Source organism: Hetaerina americana, unplaced genomic scaffold (genome assembly GCF_022747635.1).
Source record: "Hetaerina americana unplaced genomic scaffold, ioHetAmer1.1.p SCAF_15, whole genome shotgun sequence".
In the NCBI taxonomy this organism is placed as follows: Eukaryota; Metazoa; Arthropoda; class Insecta; order Odonata; family Calopterygidae; genus Hetaerina; species Hetaerina americana.
Genome location: NW_027286625.1, coordinates 4055922 through 4076704, shown reverse-complemented (window position 1 = coordinate 4076704; position 20783 = coordinate 4055922).

Below are 20783 nucleotides of genomic sequence, written 5' to 3'. Positions count from 1 at the left end.
AAGAGACGCATGCCAAAGGTATTACGGAATGCGGTTACCAAAATGAATTCAATCTATTCCTCATACTAAAACTTTATTTCAATATGGAGTTAGATGTAGTGAATTATTGACTTGTGTTGGAAAACAGTGCGGCGACCTTTCACTAGCGAGATCCAGCAAATAGCTCCTTATCGTTAAAGATATGGAGCACAATATTTTCAATTATGCCATGGGTTTTTATATAAGTGAATTTATTGTGGTATAAATAATTCTTTTGATAACAGTGAACACATCAGCGGAGATGCTGTTTGAAGTATTACACTATCTCCACAAAATGACTGCATACGTATCATGTTTATAATGGTTTATTATATACGTAGAACTCCGTGGCTATCAGAATTCATTTCACTAAAGACGTGCATAGAAACTCAAATGGACTTCAATTCATTTTCAAATTGAAAATCGATCTCTGATACCCCGAAAAGTATGTATGCATATTAAGGCACATAATTTCTACGCTGAGCGTAAAATGACTACGTGAGTGAACTCAAATATCTTACGTGAGTGAGACGTCACATAGATGTACGTTTCTTCGGTCACGTTAGTGGGACGATATGTGGCTTCAGAATTTTCTTATCACCAAAGATGTATTTTAATTAGTATCGACGAGGCGAACGACTGTAAGCAAGATATGGTTCGTGACGTCGTCAATTATCTTTTCTTAGAAAATTATATTTGGAAGTGTGATAGGAAATGCTACTTATACTTAGGGCTGTCGTATGGATAAAGGAGGCAAAACAAAATTGATGCACATTTATTTGAGGGCACAAGTGGACCAAATCTTTGCTTTCTAATAAACGCTCAGCATCAGTTCCATCAACGCGGGAAACGCTACTACGAACCACCTTTTGGGGCTTTAAAACTTTTAATATAATTAAATAAAAATTTAAATAGGGAAGAGAATTCTGCTTAACTTTTCTGTGAGAATCTTATCTTATATTTTGCCAGTGTGTGCTTGGCTATATTGAGAGATACAAGGAAGAAGCTGTGGTACATATCCACTTTTATAATTTGATTTCAAATTTTATTAGCGACGAAGTGACAGTATGCTGCTGAAACAATAACATAAAAAGCTAAGCATGCTAATATTGTTTGTAAAATATTTTTTAAGGCTTTACTTTATGCAAATTTTCCGTATTGAAAATTACTGGAATTGGTTAATATTCTATGCAAATGTTTATTAGGCTTCGACATGTAATAATTGTTATTTGTCAAAGCCGCGGTCGGTGTGTAATCCATTTTGTTAGGAGCAATAACAATGCCAAATCCGTTTTTACATCGTAAAAACGTTTTGGGAAAGAGTCATAAGCAGAAAAGATATTTAAAAAGACAATATTTATAAGTTGCTAGCTTTTTTGTACCCAAAAGTAGCTAAAAGCATGAGACTTTGAGTTGATAATTTGAAGAAATTTGTAAATTCCTGGTGTGATATGAGAGTAAAATCTTATCATGTGAGTTAGTTACGTTAAACACTCCTTAGGAAGATGAAAGAGACAGTCGTCGAAACGTTGGCCCATGGTTGCCTGACCTAATGGACGACCCGCCATGATCCCACTCAGTTGATTGTCAGATTACTTAAATATTAAATGCTAAAATACTACAATTCAAATAGGAAATACGCCGTGCCTGGTCTTACGTAAAGTGGGCGTAAGAGGAAGGATGAAAAACCTGTTTACTTCCCTTAACATAATTATCAGTAGTATTCTTCCGGATTATGACCGGTTTTTGCTGAACCCTAACACATCACTCTTTATGCCCTCAGTAATAAGCAAAATACCCTTATACCCCATATTATATATAACAATAACTCATTTTCTAAAAAAATAACCCAAAAAATGTCCATTGAGTCGAAAAAGTTAGTGTCAATCTTCTATCTCAGCTGTTCCAAAAAATTGAACACGGCAGTTTTCCTTCATTTTTTACTCCACATGTAAGCCATGTTGGTTAAACCAACCATTAAAGACTAGTTTGAAGTGTTTCTCTGATTTTTATTCCGTATAATAAGTGTGCAGAAGATATTGAGAGTCCATGTGATGCTGAAAGCGGTAACGGAGGGTATACTACTGGGAAAGCGAGTTAGAAGGAGGAAAAGAATACGCGTTTGGGTGGATTTAGGTGAGGCAAAGAGTTTGCAGAACTAAATGATAAGTTATAGTAACATGTATTATGGTCTCTAAGGGTATATTTCGAGACTTGAAGCATTGGAAAAATAGACCAGCGAAGAAGAGAAGACTTTGAAACAATGGTGCTGGAGGATAATGCTGAAGATTAAATGAACAGTCAAAGCAAGGAACGAGGAACTATGTAGAAGTGTAGAAGAGGATAGGATCATATGGAGAACTCTACGGCAAAGAAGAAATAGATGGATTGGACTCACATTGAAGCGCTATGGATTAATTAGGATAATAATAGAAGGAAAAATAGAAAGGAAGATTCCACGAGGAAGACCGAGAGACATGTACATAGGACAAATTAAGGATGTAAAACAGAGAAGGTATCAGGGATTGAATAGAGTAGATTGGAGGGCTGCAGTAAACCAATCCTAGGATTGCAATACTGATGATAAAGAGTATATTATGGCATGGAAGTAAGGGCTTAGAAATACTACAGCGTGTAACGTCAGGGTTCATCAAAAACCAAGCTTAATCCGATGGACTATTAGTAATATAAAACAATGTGAAGATATGACGTCTGACCAGAAAGTAACTTACGTATCGGCCTAGGTAAGCGGTTGGTAGGGCTATAGCCACCATCTTGGTATCCCTACACTCCGTACATCCGGCTGCTGTAGTGTTCAGACTATAGTTTTTCTACTTTGCTTACTACAAACTGTTAAATTGTACGCTCCAATAGAAAATCCCGCGAGTTGCGAAGTACGATCAGTGATTAGGTTTTGACTGCGAAAAATCACAAGCCAATTGAAATACGTAGGCACCTTTGTGAAGTGTATGGAGACAGAATAATGAGTGAAGGCGGAGTGAGGTAGTGGTGTTTTCAGTTTAAAAATGGCCCCCAATGTTCACGAAGAGGACCGACATGGTCGGCTTAGCCTTGTGACAGATGAACTGACGGTGAAAATTAACGAAAAAAATCGTGAAAATCGCCGATTTACCTCTTTTCGGCGACGAAGATGTGGCTGGCAAAACAGCGCTTTGACAATGACGGAGAATTACATGCTAGTGTAAATAAGTGATTAAAATATAAGGTGGCAGATTTCTTCTGAGACAAAATTGAAAAGATTGAGTATCGGTATGATAAATTCCTCAATTTGAATAGCGACTATGTAGAAAAATAGTTTAAGAATGTGCCTTTCAAATTTATGCAATAAAAATTTGTCATGCCACTAGTTCATATTTTATTTTAAAACGTAAGTTTCTCTCTGGAAAAGTATTGTATTTTTTAAATTTAACCTAAAAACAGAGACTATTTCATTAGCCATTTCATGTCATATTAATACTGAGAATATAAACTTTCTGGTTACTTTATACACCATTTTTAGGCATGGTAAGAAGTATTGGTGATGTTATGGAGATTGATATGGTATCTAAATACGTCTATACACGTATTATCCCGTATTCGGATTATATCTGTGAACTGGATAAAAATCTAATATATCACTCATCCAAAATGGACCCTACATTGAGCCCGATAAAATATAGTATAACGTAACGAGTGATGCGAAATAGGGAACCCATGGCCACAGAATAGTGGGGAAATATAAGGAGAAAGTAAAAGAGAGGTGTTATTTTGCTCTAGTTAGACCTCATTTAGAATATGCCGAAAGTATTTGGGATCCTTGGGAAAAAAATTGCCCAAAGAATTAGATAAAAGTCCAGAGAAAATCCGCCAGATTGGTCAACAATTGTCACAATAAGATGACGTGAGTGATATGCCTTTTAGGGGAATTAGGCTGGAAGCCACTTGAGATGCGAAGAGATCCAGCCCGACTGAGACTTTAAGAAAGGTTCTGAGCGAACGAGTTCAACAATGATACTAAAGGAAGTATTATAGCCCCACACTACTGAGATCGATCAGATCATAAAGATGATAAAAGGGAGATATAAGTATTCCAGTATAGAGAATACAAATACTTATTCTTTCCCCGGACAATCAGGAATCATGATAGTAAGAAATCAAAGTCACTATAGAAATATTGAAGACATTTAATTTACAAGCCAGGACAAGATTAAATGTTGCATAGGCATAAGGTATATTCGTAGGTGCATGTGTGTGTGTTAGTTGATAGTGTATTTATCTGCATATGTGTGAGTTGTAAAGGTTTTTGCATGAATTCATACAATTTTGTGTTTTTAAATTGTATGAATTTGTGAGTTTTGTGTGCGGTTTTATTCTTAATTACAGGTGGTGACCTAATGCCCTCCGCCACATGCCCTTGCGGCGGCTTGCGGAGTACTAAGTATATGTAGATGAACGTACCGGCGAAAAAAATACGACATTAGTAAGAAACGAGTTTTTCTCGTTATCTTTAATATTTCCCTTTATCGCATAGGTTAATCCTACAACTACGACGTATATATTCACACATTGATTCTAGCCTTAGAGAAAGCCATAAAATCAACCGTTTCTAGAGAGAAGTGTAAGGCAGACTTCGCTTAATGAGAAATTAGAGCGAGTGGAAGCTACCGCTTAACCCACTAGCAAAGACAGAGCTCAAACTAATGAATTGTTCAAAATGAATACGAGGAATATGATGCACAAAAACCTTGCGGTGACGAGCAACAAAACCCATGCGTGAAAGTGACACAAGATGAGGTGGATAGATGGGATATTGTATAAGCAATCCAGAGATTTCCAGGAGTTTTTGAATCCTGGTGCTGGAGGAAAATGCTGGAGATAATTTTTTTGATAAACTAATAGATGGAATTAAACACAGAAAACATGAAGTGGAGACAATATAGATATTTTTAAAAGAATAAGAGGATATATTGGGATCACAATGGGACGTCTGAAACTTATTAGGAAGAGGAAAGGTCTTTTTAAAAGAAAAAACTAAAGAGGAAAAAATTTACAGAGCAAGTAAAGAGTTTTATCTGTTGGCCAAGTATTTTTTTATTCGGGCAGGAAAGCATGGAGGATTACAGTCATACAATCTTGAATTTGAAATGCGTAAAATAAATCGCAATTTGTTCGGTTTTTTACGACTCTCGATTACTTTTAGCGCTATACGATATCCAATGGTATTTTTCGAATGGACCGAATTTCCTGCTACGCATAGCATTACGAGTGTCTTGTGAATTATTAATGAACATAATATTCGTCATTTTCTTACATTTTTAAGCTGGACAGGCTTCTCACCGAGAGGGCCCGGGTTCGCATCCTGGAGACAACAAATATTTTTCAGTGGTATCCCAATCCCTACTTAAGGTGCATTGTGGAGAGCACTTAAAGTATGTACGATGTCCGTCGGATGGGAAGTTCAACTGCGGACCCCTTGGCGCCTTTCGGCATGTGCAGGCTAATGCCGACGCCGGGATTCTCTCCTTTCCCAGCCATGCCTAATGGCGCAAATGACCTTAGCTGTCGGTCGCCTCCCATAAAAACTACTACTAGTTAGCTGGGAGTTAGCTGAAATATTTTTGGGAATTTTGGCGTCGTACGCGGGAGGAGCAGTCACCCAGGAGCCCTTGAAAAAACTCATCGACGCAATTTAGAATATTTGAAAAACAAATCATCAATCCTCGAATAAGGGACGGGTAATAAAATCGCTGAAATGTCTGTAACAGCCGTATTGGTGAGGGGTCTAAACTCCATAACTTTCCAAGATTACGTGCCCGCTGACAACGCAGACGCTGTTAACAGTATGCCACAACAAACTCCGACATTATTGAAGCCCAACTTGAAGAATGTTGTTTAGAAATAGTCCATAAGAGTTCTTACGCTAAAATATTACAGAATAGAGCCCTTATCCGAGATTCCTGATTTACTTCAACCGCATGCATGCATCATGTTTGACCAAGGAGTTATTAACTCCTCCGTAACTATCTCGCGATGGAGTTATTAACTACTCATATTGGTATTTGGTGTTGATCACTTTCGGGAGCGACTCCACCACCATTAACGCATGCATATAAAAATTCGCGTCCATTGCAGACCACATAATCAGGAACATTGGATTTATTGCTCCAGAAACGTTTCACTGTTCCTGAATATGCTGCCGGAAGTGCAAGGGTAAGCTTGGACGCAAACAACGACGCAACGGTTTCCGAATCCCATGCATACCACTCCGACGACAAACCTCAGAGTCACGAACTATTGAGCACCCCGTTCTAAGGTGTAAGCATTTATATTAGGTTACTTGGTGGAGGTGTTTGACCCTGAACGAGACCTTTTCCCTGTTCTTGTAGGATTAAAATGAGACATTACCAAGACATTTTCCAGTTTTCATCCCCTAGATCACCAGCGGTTTCTCAATTCTCAATAAGTTCCCCCTACCCGCTCCTCGAGCGAGACGATAGTCCTCGAGCTCGGCCACCCGTAAAATCAAGGACACGGTAGCCTTAGATATTGACTTATTTTTATGCCTTTATCTCCTAAGAAGACATTGCGACATCGTTACACGTTATTACGACTTTAAATGTCGTTTAAATACCATTTTAGGGGCAGCAAAAAATCGTTTTTATTGAGTTAATATCCTTACGCTGGCTACATGAATATTCATACTGGAGGAGGAAAGGAAGATCTCTTTAATTTGCGAAAAAAACCAAACGGGAGGGAATTTTAAGTATCAAGGATGTAGTAAGGCTCATCGAATTTATCTCTCGTGATGCCCAATTGGAAAAAACAAGGATTCTATTCAAGGGCTGGTCAATGCCGCCGAGAATTGATCTTATGCCACTAGGCATTTCGGCTGCAATATGGTAATCTTCGAATCGGAATGACATGAATATCAGTAATTTTTGTCAATCAATCTAACAAGGTACAAATGTGGACTCCGAAGGCATTTTGGCAAAGGCAAGTGAATATTCATGAAGAAATACCCTTGGATTATACTTCATCAAATGATTGTAATACGTTAATATCAACTTGTTGATAGGGTGAAATTTTCGAGTTCAAATGCCTAATTTTTGCAATTAATGCATGTGTTTGGTTACAAATGCAATGAGGAAGTTGTCGGCGACTAGTTTCTGGCTAAATGGGATACTTACACCAATCTAAAATTTGTGATCACTCTGATAAGACAGTTTTCAAAATCTCTCAAATAAGACAAAATTTCAAAAGTTTCAAATAGTTGTCTTACAAAGTGTTCAAACATGAAACAATTGAATCATAAACAATGCTGGGCCAAAGAGCCAATAGACAGAGTAAATTAGGAAGATATTACGTCATATTTTTCCTTAAATAGATAATCGTTTACATTTTTATTAAGTGTTATAAAAGAGCTGACGTTTTAAAGCAATATTTCGCGTGGGGTGGTTTGATAATTTTTTTTTCAATTCACGAAGCTATCATCTTCAGATTGGAAATGAAATTTGGAAAACAGCTGCCAAAGTTTAAATTGACTTATTTGCTCTGTTTATCATACATATTTATTGCATCCCAATTTCAAACTTTTGCAAATACGAGTAAATTTTCGAATTTTGGAGAAATTCAGCGATCTTTTTGGCAGTATTTATTACATTTCTAAATTTGTTTTCTTTTTTCTGAGCTAGGTCAAAGCATATCACAGTCTCTCAAAAGGCATTGAACCCATTGGAAATGCATGAAATTGACCTCAAGAGGTGGGGAAGGACTTTAGATGACAGGAAAGTTTTTAAATTTCATAATATTGAGGAATTTTAACTAGTATTATAATATCTATGCCGACAAGTAATCATGGTTGCTTTTTTGATAGGCGAGGGTAGAGCTCACCTTCTACTAAGTCCAATACGGCACGTCAAGCTCTCACATCGGTGTCGAGGGGACACCATCCTGTGCTGCGTTACATAATCCCTCCGGATAGGCAGAACGCTCTACTCTTTACGCCGCGACTCCCAAATACGGACGTATATAGAACTATATTCTTTGCACCATTTACGAGTACCCAACATACAGGTGCAACGGACTCATTTAGTAAAGTTGCCGCCACCCATGCTTATGTAAATCGTCTAAATTTAACCCTGGTATGGCGGGGTTAATTCTAGCCCCGTATTACATTGATAGGCTAGATCATAAGGGGTGATCCAAGGGAAAGCAACTGCTGAACCTTCCGACATTAGGAATACTACGTACACTTCATGGCCATAGAAAAACAAAAAAAAATAAAACCTAGTTCCAATAATCACCAATTTCATCTACATCTACGCAATAACCTGGAAAGGCATGTGGCGGTGGGTGTTGGGGTACCAGTAAAACTTGCAGAATAATTATGTAGTTCATGCATACGCTTGCATACACATATGAACTCCGATACAACTCCGATACCATTTATGCCTATATACATCAATCAATAATTGTTGCCCTTTAAAAATGTGATAAATTCTAATATTCAAGCTAATTTATTTTTTTGAATACTTTGAGTTTGGCTTTATTATGCTCGCGTAATTTACTATGCTTTCCTCGGACTCCATATTAAGTTTCTTGGGTTCGAGTGCGGGTATAGTCCAGCTTAACGCAAGCCTTATGGTGTTATTCTTAGTAGAAAAACTTTTCAGAGAACAGGAGGTCGCCAAAAGGAAAAGAAAACTGGTCCAATAATCTAGCACATGGACTTCACAAGACGCTGGGGTAGGTGAGCTTCTATACTTGCTACCGAACATCCACCTACTTGTACGCAATACCTTGCAAGCCATCGTTAAGGTGTGTGGCAGTGGGTGCATCCACACACAATATATGCACAGTACGCTATGGGTGGTCGCATACCGTACAAAAAAGACCGGATCATCCATCAAGCTTTCCGTTGACTTGATCATTTTGTTTTCTAGAGAATAAGGCAGTCAGGCAGTTAATCATATTTATCTCCAAAAACTTCCATGATAATATTCCAGGAGGAGTAAACTGAATTTTGTTCGCAAACGAATTAGGCAATAGCATGTCTCATCTATGGAGACAAACGAACGGACTCATGCATTTTTGAGCATTCGTCATTTTTTTCGTCACGGAAATCCAACGAGAGAAGTCATATTGTACACCAGATATAAAAACATCAGGATGCCATCAAGCGAAAGACAATTTAAGAGGCAATTAAGAGCGAGAACTGACAATCCGCTAGGCATGGTCGATTTTCTGGTTTCGACTGGATTGAGTTCTAGTCCCCAATACGCCAATCACCGCAAGTGGTCGTCAGAGTCCGTTAATCGGAGATCAATCAAGGTTCACCACTCGTCGCTCAACCTTATACTCTCCTCTTCCAATCGGAGAGCAGAAATATCTAAGAGTTATTAACTACCAAAACCATACGATGGTTCTTATAGGCGTAGAACTAGAATATAAAATTAGGAAGATACACAAGTCGTGTGTATTGACCACACACAAACGTTAGCGAATGCGGAAAAATAGTAATAGATTCAGTGTGTGCCTAATGTGTGTGCATCTATGAGGCAACGAAAAGAGGGACAAAAAAAGAAAGAATAGAAAATGAGAAATACACAGGATAAATAGCAGGAAAAAGGCTGGGCAAATAACAAATGGGTTGGTATTTTATTAACCGCAGTGGCTTTCATTCTTAGTCCCGAATAAAGTATAGTCTTGAGGGAAACAGTCTAATAATGCGGCATGTGCGATTCGGTCGGTTGAAGATTGTTTACCTATGATAGAATAGCTTTTTCGTGAGTCTGTTCATCGGTTGGTTATGAGTTATGTATTTCTTCACATTCCGCGGGAAACGACCACATTCTGGGGTATACATCGTGACAAAAACGGTGTTAAAACAGAAAAAAAAATAAAAATATTATCATGAATGAAGAAAGATCAACGAAAGTAACTCTCGCGTCAACTCTGCCATCGTGAAATTCCGTCTCTCCAGAAAAATGTTTTTGAATTTCGAATTGCCCCACGACCGACCGCGCCTCATATTTGAAGAAATACCGGAGTGAGCCAAGAATATTCTTTACCGGTCTTGTTTTCTTAGGCTGAGGCTCATCTCGCCCACTGCAACATGGAAAATTTTTGAGCATATGTGCAACGCATGAATTTCGTGCTACATAATGAGATTGGGTAACGGATGGAAACTTTTTTCCTTTGCTGATAAGTAGCTTCCACTTCAGTGAATCCTTAAAAGTTGTGCTATCACCAAGGATGACATGGAAGAAAAGAAAATGTGAATGGAACGCTTGTTTCAACTATGGGATTACGTAAACTTTTCTCAAAATTTTCCTTGTTCAATTTACACCGCATTGAGTGCTTGGTGGAATTCACTTCTTATCTGTCGGTTTATTTCATGATGAGAGTTTTATTGTCATAATGCACGCCAACAGCAAACGATATTTATTTACGTAAGAGTGCTGGATAGAATTACAAAAATGTGTCAAATATTTGCTTGCTTTCAGGAATATTCTAATAAATATTCCATAGTTACAACTTTAATTATCATGGTCTGAAAGCATCCATAGTTTACCAATTTATGGCATATGGAAATGACGTTTTATGAGCAAATCAATGCGAATGAACAAAGTGCTGCAAAAATTAGTCTTATAAAATTAGGGAAAACCCATCATATTGAGGACACAATAAATAAAATATTAACTTTCATAATTTCAGAAACTAAATTTATGTTGCCTTTGAATGAAATCAACATCAAGTTTGCAGTCCTAATCGAGTGTGCAAATTTCGAGGACCTCTGCAAACGTCTGAATCAACGTGACTATATTGTAAAATTAGTTCTTCCAGATGGAACTAGTGGGAAAAGTATGTTTAATTTATTTTGTTGCCCGAATATGGCGTCATTTCTTATACAAACTTTCAGTGAATTAAATGAAAAATAATTAACCTCAAATTTTACTTAAGAAACTAAGCGTAAATATTAGCGCCACTCAAGTATTACAATAATTTGAGGGTGACGATGATTTTACGCATGATGACCAATTTGTTGGAGGTATCTGTGTTTATCCCTATTTCACAAGATGCCACTGTATTATTTGAAAAAGAAAATTAAGCGATTAAGCGAAAAAGTGAAATTAATCGGGAAATGACAGGAAAACGTGGAATAGAAAGCAGTCGCTCGAAATTTTCTTCTCGGCATTTATTTGTTTTCTTTATTTTACTTTCGGGTGCAAACGCTCCAGGCGGCCTTTGTACTCGCCTTTGTACTCGTTCTCATGTAATCGTTGTTATCAAGGAAGGAACTGTCAAGGTTTACAGTACTTACGAGATATACTCTTCCACAAAATGGATCCCCAATGCCCTTCATTTTGGTGGGAAGCGAGTGCGTTGCCCAAAGGCAATCAACCAAGGATTTCCGAATCAATATGTAAAGAGAAGAATATTAACATAAGTTTTTCCACCTTAGTGACAGTGAAAGCCAAAAAAAAACAGAGTGAACGGTTATAGGGGCTCTGACATATGGACCAAAACGAATCATTATCTTTGTGAAAAGAGGCTAATGCCTAGATTTGGAGTGAAAAATCAAATTTCCAATTACAATTCGCAAATGGGTCTGGATGTTTCTTAATAAATAATCAGATAATGCGTCAGCCTCTTAGTCTTCAGTGTGACATTTTCAGTACAGTCAGATGTTGAGAGAGTTAGGAAGTGGCACCTCGAAATTTACCGGTAAAAGGGAGAGTATTACTTTCAGAAAGCTTTGAACGAGGGAAAATGATCAAAATGAAACGAACGATACGTTTTTACGGAATTTTCCAGTCCTGACAGCTATGGCCTACTTTTAGATGGAGCGGACCTAGAGGTTTGAAACCTCCGCACAGTTGACAAATTTTTCGAAAAATTTACAAGCATCAAAACGATGTTTGTAAACATTTAAAAACTGACCCCGATCATTAAGCAAGTTACAGAATGCTCCTGCATTGCGATACACTTCTGTTAGTTTGTACCACCTAAACTGCCGAGCGATGATCTACCCAAAAACTCGGGTTCCATTCCTGGCGGTGACTTAATTATTATTTTTAGGTTGGAATTCTCAACCCCTCGAATGTATTTGCCCAGAATATTTTCTTTGGATTGGTGAGCAGTGAAAAAAGAGTCCTTTTTTGTCGCTTTAATACCTCCAGCAACAATATATTCTCCGATCTAAAAGCTATTTTGTACTAAATTGGGCGACAATAGCTTATTTTCGGATGGTAGTCTAAGCTAGATATCAGAGTGTTCTGCCATAAAAATCCAGAACCTTTTTTAAGATCTGAGGCATGCAGTTTCTATTCCGATTCGTCATTTCATTGCTCGCAGCAGCATTCGCGTCCATTCCGTCCAGCGCGACCGACCAGCGACCGACTGAAATGGCCTTGGCGTACGTTTGGCTGACCACTGGTGATTCATGACGTGGTTATCCCGAGACCTAAACCGACAACTTTTTGTTGGTGTCCTTTTACTTCAGAGGAATGCCCGCTATTGTCATAACCGCACTCCAGAACCGTCACTTTATCTGTTCTTCTCAGCTTTGTTACTCCTGTGCCAATAGTTAATCTGTCAACTCACACGCCCAATATCAATACCAAAGCAATTGTGGGTGTATATTCAGTAAAATATAATTAGGTATGTGGTCGGATGTGTCATGGCTTGTGAAATGTTCTGGAGAAGTGTAATGGATTCTGAGTTGGGTAATCCAAAAACAGCTTAATCAATACTAATAGGTTAACTCGTAGTAATTAAACGGTGCAATTGTTTATGATGCCCTCAGCTGGAAGAAATCTGTGGTGTGGGAGGACAACCTTATAAAGTATGCGAAAAACATATGACATTTTATGAGGCATCAAAATACGTTTTTTAAATTCTAACTGTTTCTCACACAAAGCGGCCAATATCTCGCTTTGCTTGTAAGTAAGATTAAGTTTAACAGTTCAGTGGGGGTCAAAATAAATACATTTACTACATCATAACTAAAGAGGTCTACTTCCAATTAGTGTAATTAATGTAATCTGGAATTTAGACTTCGCGCCGTGAGTGATTCTCAACCTATTCCATCTAATTATTAATATAGAAACTTCACTATGCTTATCATGACAACGCTGTACAAATCTATCACCTCTTCGTTGCACACGATCTAATTAGGACGATTTAACTGGCCTCGTGAGGAATCTATACACTTAGACAATATCATAAATAAAGCCTAACTAGTGAAATAAATGTATAGCTTCACTCTTTTATGCTTGCATCACGTTTTCTCAAAAGTTTGCTAATAAACCGTAATTACTTGAGAAAATCGAGTCACTTCTTGTGCCACGCATTTTTCAAAGCGATTTGCATAAGAATAAGAAGAAAAGAGTGAATTACTTCGGATTATGTCACCCAAATTTATGGGAAAAATATATCGCCTACTTTTTAGCTTTCGTCACAAATGAACAGAGAATGTGTGAACGCGGGAATATGCTGATTTAATGTCATTACTGACATGCAGGCATACTAGGAAATGGAGAAAAATACCCGAAGTTTCGAAAATTGCCATATTTGAGCCAATCTCGAGTCCAATGACGAACGCATACAAATTTGTTTTCCAGCTCGAAAACTGTCGAAAGAAAAATGAAAACCCTCGAGTAATATCCAGGAAAACGATTTCGCGGGTAGTTTTAAGATGGAGATATGGCGTCTACACCACGTCAGTAATGAAGGAAAGTCTCTCTCTTGCCTAGCTTTCACCGATCTTTTAGCTCGTTGAGGGAATTTCATATCACCTAAGGGGACGGATCCCGTAAACTCTTCGAGTAGGAAGGAAATGCTGAGATGTCACGCAATAGCGAAACGCTCGAATCATAGGTTATCCAACCTGTCGGAAACGATTTCAACGTTGCAAATACTTGTGCCATAATGGAAGGAAATCTTGTTATTTAATATAGTTAACTCTTTATAATAAGCAAAGTAATTATCTACTTTTGTCGGGAATGTTATTTCTCGCATTTAAATAAATGGAAAAAATAATTTTCCGAAATTTTTTTTCCCATCGTTTTTTTTTCATAATAACTTTGCATAAATTCAATTTTTATTCCAACCGATTTAATTTTCATTTTAATAATGGATTCTTGGATATGTTTATGTCACAAAGAATACACGATGTAATAGTGCATGTACGAGTAAGTACGACTCATGAGTAATGGAAATTTTATGTCATTTTGTAAATATTCATTCATACAGACAATCTGAAACAGCTCTATTCGTGTGAAACTTGCAAAAATAAATAGAAGGAACAAAGACACCATATATCTAAGCATCTCCTACACGCATAATTAGTTTAATGATGAATACCCTACATCATCTACTTAAGAACTACCTTACTCATGAGGGGGTTGAGATGAAAAATGGAAACTTGCCTGGTATGGTTGAAAGATGAGGTGCATTATTGATATCGTTCTATAACATATATTCAACATATAGATTAGGCGATGGTTAAATAATAAATCATTCAACTGTGGAACAAGAATGATTTTTATATATGTCACTAATTGCCTAAACGAAGTTATCACAATTTCCTTTCACCTCCACGTGCTTATAATTTATTTATAGGTACATACACATCTGCATACTTTGGTACGTATAGATGAAACAGTATTTGGATCATTTTAGTCTGCAAAGCTAACGAATTGGGAACTACCCCTATATTAATTGCACAAAGATATGAGCAATGCATGTGAAAAGGGAATATAGGTGCATTTATTGTACAGTTCACCTTTTTTAGATACCAGCTCTTTAAGTTCGCTGGACAGCCCAATGTTTGTGTGGGTCCGAATCCAGCCTCATGGGCTAATCCAACAAACGGAAGTAGCGCTGTCCCGGAGTGAAATTTTAACGGTTTAGTCCGCCGTGTCACATGACCTTAGCCGTCAGAGCGCCATAAAGACCCCCATTGATTGCTGCTTTACAGCGGACTTCCGCGGCACACGGCAATGAAAAAGATTTCAAGGCGGAGGAAACGAAACATGTTCATCGATTTCCGATTGGGAAATGTCAAGGAAAACGTAGGTAATACGTTGGGAGGGGGGCAGGGAAGGGGAGTGGGGAAGCAGTTTACCAGCAACTCATCCCCCACCCCACCTTGCGACCCCTCATTCTTCCTCAGACGTGGGTGGGCGGATTTCGCCCACAAGTAAAACGGTAATGACGTGGGAGTTGGATCGGGAATCGAACGGGTCGGGAATGTGCGGGAAAAAAATCACATCCTCGACTTGAATCCCCGGACGTCAATCCTGATCTACGGATGCCGGTTATCCAAGTAGTTAGGGTCGGGAGAGAGGGAGGGAAGATGGAGGGAACGGAAGGAGGTTCCCCGCCCCGCTTCCGATAGCAAGCAGGGTCAATCAACCGCGTGGGCCGCCGGGGGCAGGCGAAGAGAACGGGGGAGGGGGGAAGGAGAGGTAGGGGGAGAAACCTGAACGCTGCTGGAAACGGTGACCGTCGACTTAGGTGATGCATGGAGGAAGCGAGCACTTTTCACGCGGACCTATTTGCACGGGGAAAGTGGGGAAGGTAGGTTTTGGAAGGGGGTTGGATGTGAGGGAAAAGGGTGTTTTCACTTTTCTTTCCCGCACCCCCAAGCCGCATTTCTTCCATCACCCCACCTCTCCGTCAACCTCCACTCTTCACCTCAGAAGAAAGCCGGTTCAAAAACTTTCTGCTAATCTGGACGCTTAAGGGGGAGAGGTAGGGAAGGAAGAGAGAGAGAGAGAGAGAGAGAGGGAGGAAGAGAGAGGGAGAGAGGGAAGGAGGGGAGAGAGAAGGAGAGGTCGCCTTTCTTCCAAAACACACCCTGACCAATTTGGAAATTTCGAAATTCGACAGTCCTCTTCGCCCCACTTGGGAATTCTTGCTTTGCTTTTACACTTCGCCCGAGACTGCGGACGACTGCGTGATTTTGGACCTTGGAGCGGTTATGTGGGCCAAAGCCAGGAGTCGGGGAGTGTCCCCCCACCTTCCACCAGCTCCCTCCTCGCCCTCTCTCCACATTTTAACCCCCCTCCCCCCACGGAGACGACCGTCTCCTCCTAAGTAGGACACACCTCGTCACTTGGTATTGGTAGCGGCCGGGTGGTGTTTATCAAGTGACCGAGACAATCCCACTGTGCTACCTCGGATCGCGGGCACCCTTCCCGCTGCGCCTCGGGAAGAATTGGGTGGGACGAGTGGGTCACATCTGTCGGCAGCCGTCAGCAGATTTCCTTGGGGTCGAAAGCGAAACGTTTTGTTGAATTTGAATGCAATAGTAGTTTGCAAATTGAGGAATTTAGTAGCAAACAAATTTTGTGGTAGGCTATGATTTGCTTAGGTTTAGGATGGACATAAGGACTAACCACCGTTACATTTCCTTCCCGTTCTGCGATTCTGTACATGTTCTACCTCATTAATGCTACCTCAAAATGCATATTCTTCTTCCTTCTACCTTGCTAGCCTAACGTTCCTCCATTTAGTACAATCATCAACATTCCATTGCCATCAAAAAATACTCTACATCCACTATTCCTATCACTTATGATTTCTCCGATCAGCCCTCTTCTTCCCCTAGCATTTCTAGTTGTTCTGCGATGCGTAACAAAAAATAGCAGTCGACGGTGTATCCGATTCAAAAACCACATCTGCGCCCTATTTAAAGTGATGGCGGAAAACATAATTTGCATAGAGCAGTAGATTGTTTACTTTTGGTTTCTATAGTATCTCGTTTCAGATAATGATGCCTAGTGTGTATTTCTCGCATTACAGTCATGACGGTTGATTTCCTGAACACTAGCGATAACTTCCCCTGCAACGAAATTACATTAGACAAGGATTTCTTGGCATCAAGCACCCGATAAATTGAATTAGTTTTCAGAGGAACTATCCATTTTAAAATAGGCTAACTCATTTTCTTATCATGCAAACCTTTAACAAAATATTGTAAAAATGAAAACTCAATTATGAATATAAATCACTCTCCCAAAATGAATTAATTACAAGTGAATGCAAATCAGAGGCAACGGAGAGTTTTCTATAGGTTCGAGTCTTTGAAGAAACCGTTCAATAAAAAATATCCTGAAAGTTCGAGCATTGGTGACTTCTTTAAGGTGACATTTCTGCACATTAAATCCAATCATGAAAGCAATTTTGGGTACAATGGTCACTATGCTTTCTCTAAGGAATATGATAATGGACTATTTGGTGCACATTATTAGTCCTGCATTCAGACAAAAATATAGTTCAATCGCTGATTTCCTTAGTGTAGTTTGAGGAATATTAACTGCTTAGGGGGGCGGATGAGCATGGAGAAAACCAAAACTATTTCGCAAAAGGATATTAATTCAAAAAAACAGGACAGGCGGGCATAAAATTAAGACATGTACTGAAATATGTTTCCTTCGCAAAGATATTTAATTTTCCATGGTTCGTGGTAGTCCAGGGGTAGAGCGTTAAGCGTTGGACTACTGACTGGAGGCTTGTCCGGGTTCGATTCCTAGGCAAGCTTCTCTGGGAACCTGCAGCTCCACCCAAGCTATGTAATTTGTTCGGGTAGCAGATCTTCCCGGGAAATCATAACCGGCACAGGGAAAGGAACTGGCCCCCCTACCCTGATAATTGAATTTCGCACGCCACACCGTCGGGATTAGTACTGGATGAACTCTACCATCACCTACCAAACCGACCTTTGAGTCGATTACCGTGGTTATGGTTTTTTATTTGTTTTCCCTGGGTCACCTGATAGCGACTTGTTTTTCCACACTCGGTAGAAAAAAAAACCTTTACTTCTCTGCTTACATATGCAAAACACATTTCTAAGAATCTTATTGGTCCCAAAGTGCGCGTTTCTTAACAACGGGTTCTTTGTGTCCGACAGACATGGAGAAACTTTTCTTTTCAAAAATGGAGATTAAAGCACATGGTTGGTCTGCTCTGCAAAAGATTTCTCCAAAAATGTTATGGGTCATCCCAGTCCGATAAAATTTGGGTAAATCCATTTCGCTCCATTTCATGCAGCTTCTTTTTCAAAATTCGGGTTTCTAGGACTCAATACGTATCAAGCTTTGCACTTTTGACGCTCGCATGTTACTCCGCCATAGTTATCGTAGTTATTGAACTCATTCGCACGGTTCAGCAATAATCACTAACACAATTAAAAATTAAAGAGTCCGACTCATTTAGACAGCGGCAGTATCTCCTTGCAAAGAAAGGGATGAGTTGCTTTTAAATATTAAGTATCCTCTCCAACCTAAATAATTATTTATATGCGTAATAAAAATTGTACATACATTTTCGTTGACTGGTTTTCGATGAGCAATTGCTGTTTACCAATATTTCACACTCTAAGAGTAGTAGTAGTTTTGAGGGGAGGCGACCGACAGCTAAGGTCATTTGCGCCATAGGGGAAGGACAGGAAAGGATGAAGGGTGGAGAGAAACCCGGCGTCGGCATTAGCCTACTCATTACGAAAGGCGCCAAGGGGTCCGCGGCTTAACGTCCCATCCGACGGACGGCGTACTCACTCAAAGTGCCCTCCACAAAGCACCGCAAGTAGGGATCGAGATACCTCTGAAAAATATTCAACACCGCCGGGATTTGAACCCGCGCCCTCAGGGTGGGAAGCCAGTACGTTAGCCCCCGCACCATCTCGATTCCCCTCTAAGAGTAACTACATATTTTGTACTTCGTACGTATTCCGTTATTTTAGAAAGAAAATTGTGTTGTTGGATCCGAGAGAACGTCAAAGCTTGGTAACAGGTCAATTGTTTTCCTCGTGAATTCTTCCAAAAGCTCATCAAGGTTAAAGTGATGTAGCATACATAAAGAAAACACCGCATTTAACTAGCTTGATACAACAGTGTAGCCCATAAGACCATTATGAGTCAAGTTATAAATAAATACAAATATTCATTAATCTGGCTATTATTATGAAAGTCGATATTGCAAACCTTTAGAAAAAATGGCCACAGGTTAAACGCTAGCACCAAAGAACATGAAAGCACTTACTTTTCTGGATCAAACCTATTCACAATACACCCTCTTGAAAATTACACTCGTCCATGTTAATTCCTGAAATGTATACTTTTCATAAGGTAAAGAATTAAACTGAAAAATCTGGAACGGTTAGAAATCATCCGATAATCTTAATCCGACCCTACAAAGTTGATTATTCCTTTCTAATCTATTCCAAATCACTTAAAAATCTTTACGATGTGATTCAACCGCATTTAACCCTAATTGACTGAACTCAAGGAATTCAACATTCCAGGATTTTATATTTCTGTTCATTATTCATAACATTATGATTGAGGTATCAATCCGTCACGCATAGAATTTTGGTGTACTGTTTCAAAACTTCGCCCCTGTACCAGAGTTAAAATTGTTCCAATTGTAATGAGACTGATCTACCTTCATTACCAAAATTTCAATATATCATCGGATACCCTTTAAACTATGGTTGAAGAGGAATGAAATATTTTAATCAATTGTATCCCTAATCCCTGGTAAGAGTCAATTTAATGGGCACGAAAGCAGTAAATCTAGGGAAGCTTTCAAAGTTAAAATGATTCCAGCTGATTTGAATTCTGCAATTCTTCTTCAATTCGATTTGTGGGTATGTTTCAGATAAATTTCTTTAGAATTAATAAAAATATCAAGAAATGACTCTTTGACGCAACTTAAAATCCCGAATTGTGATGCCCAATTGAGAAGAGTAATATCAATAAACTTAACGGAGAATGTGGATATCCTCTTGCCTAAGTAAAAATGGGTGGACGACGTGAGCACTTAACAATAATTAGACTTTCGTCCCAAAAATTGAAGATTACGATAATAATAAGTAATAACAATTTAAAAACTGACCTTAAATATTTTCGTATATCTGGAGATGGCTTTGAAAGCCTGGAATATAACACAATGCATTCATTATAGAAGAAATTGGAATTAATTATGGGTACAGGATATGTATATGCGCTCCATACAAAAAAGTAAGCAACAGTGATTATGAGTAGATGTTTTGAAAGCAATGGAATATCTAAAGAAATGAGTAAGTATGAGTTACACATTATCTCGTACCTGATACTTAAAGTGGGTATAGATAAACCATTCCACGAGATCAAGGAGAATATAAAAAATCGGCATATTCACAAAGAGAAAGAGAGAGAAAAAATAACACATGCGCTCTGGGACAAGTATTTCCCTAAGAACATATTAATGTCCATATAATTCAAGACACTGTGAAGAGTTTATTTTTTTTAATACATGAAAAATAACTAGAAAACAGGGAAAATACGCATGCAAATCTACATCGAACAATTGAGATAAACAAGAAAAAACAACAAAAATTCAATAAACATGAAAACAGCAAAATGGTACATCCTAATCTAATTCCACGACCGGAAAAAAGGAATTACTTTGGTGACAAATATTGTATACATTGTATAACAAATTAGACAGCATATGAGCAGTAAAGAATTCAAGAGGAAATATATAAGATAAACATAAAGAAAAAATAAATAATAACAGTAAATAAACAGGGAAAGGATAAGAAAACTTCCAGTTTTGGATGAATGAAACTAAAGTTAGGAAAAATGGTCTGCAGTTGAAGCAAGGAAAATGGTTTCGAAATAACTTCCGGGAAAGACGCACGGAAAAAACAGAAGAGTTTTACCTTTTATGCAACAAGTTCATTAGCGATGAAAGAAGGAAGATAAGAATAGTAA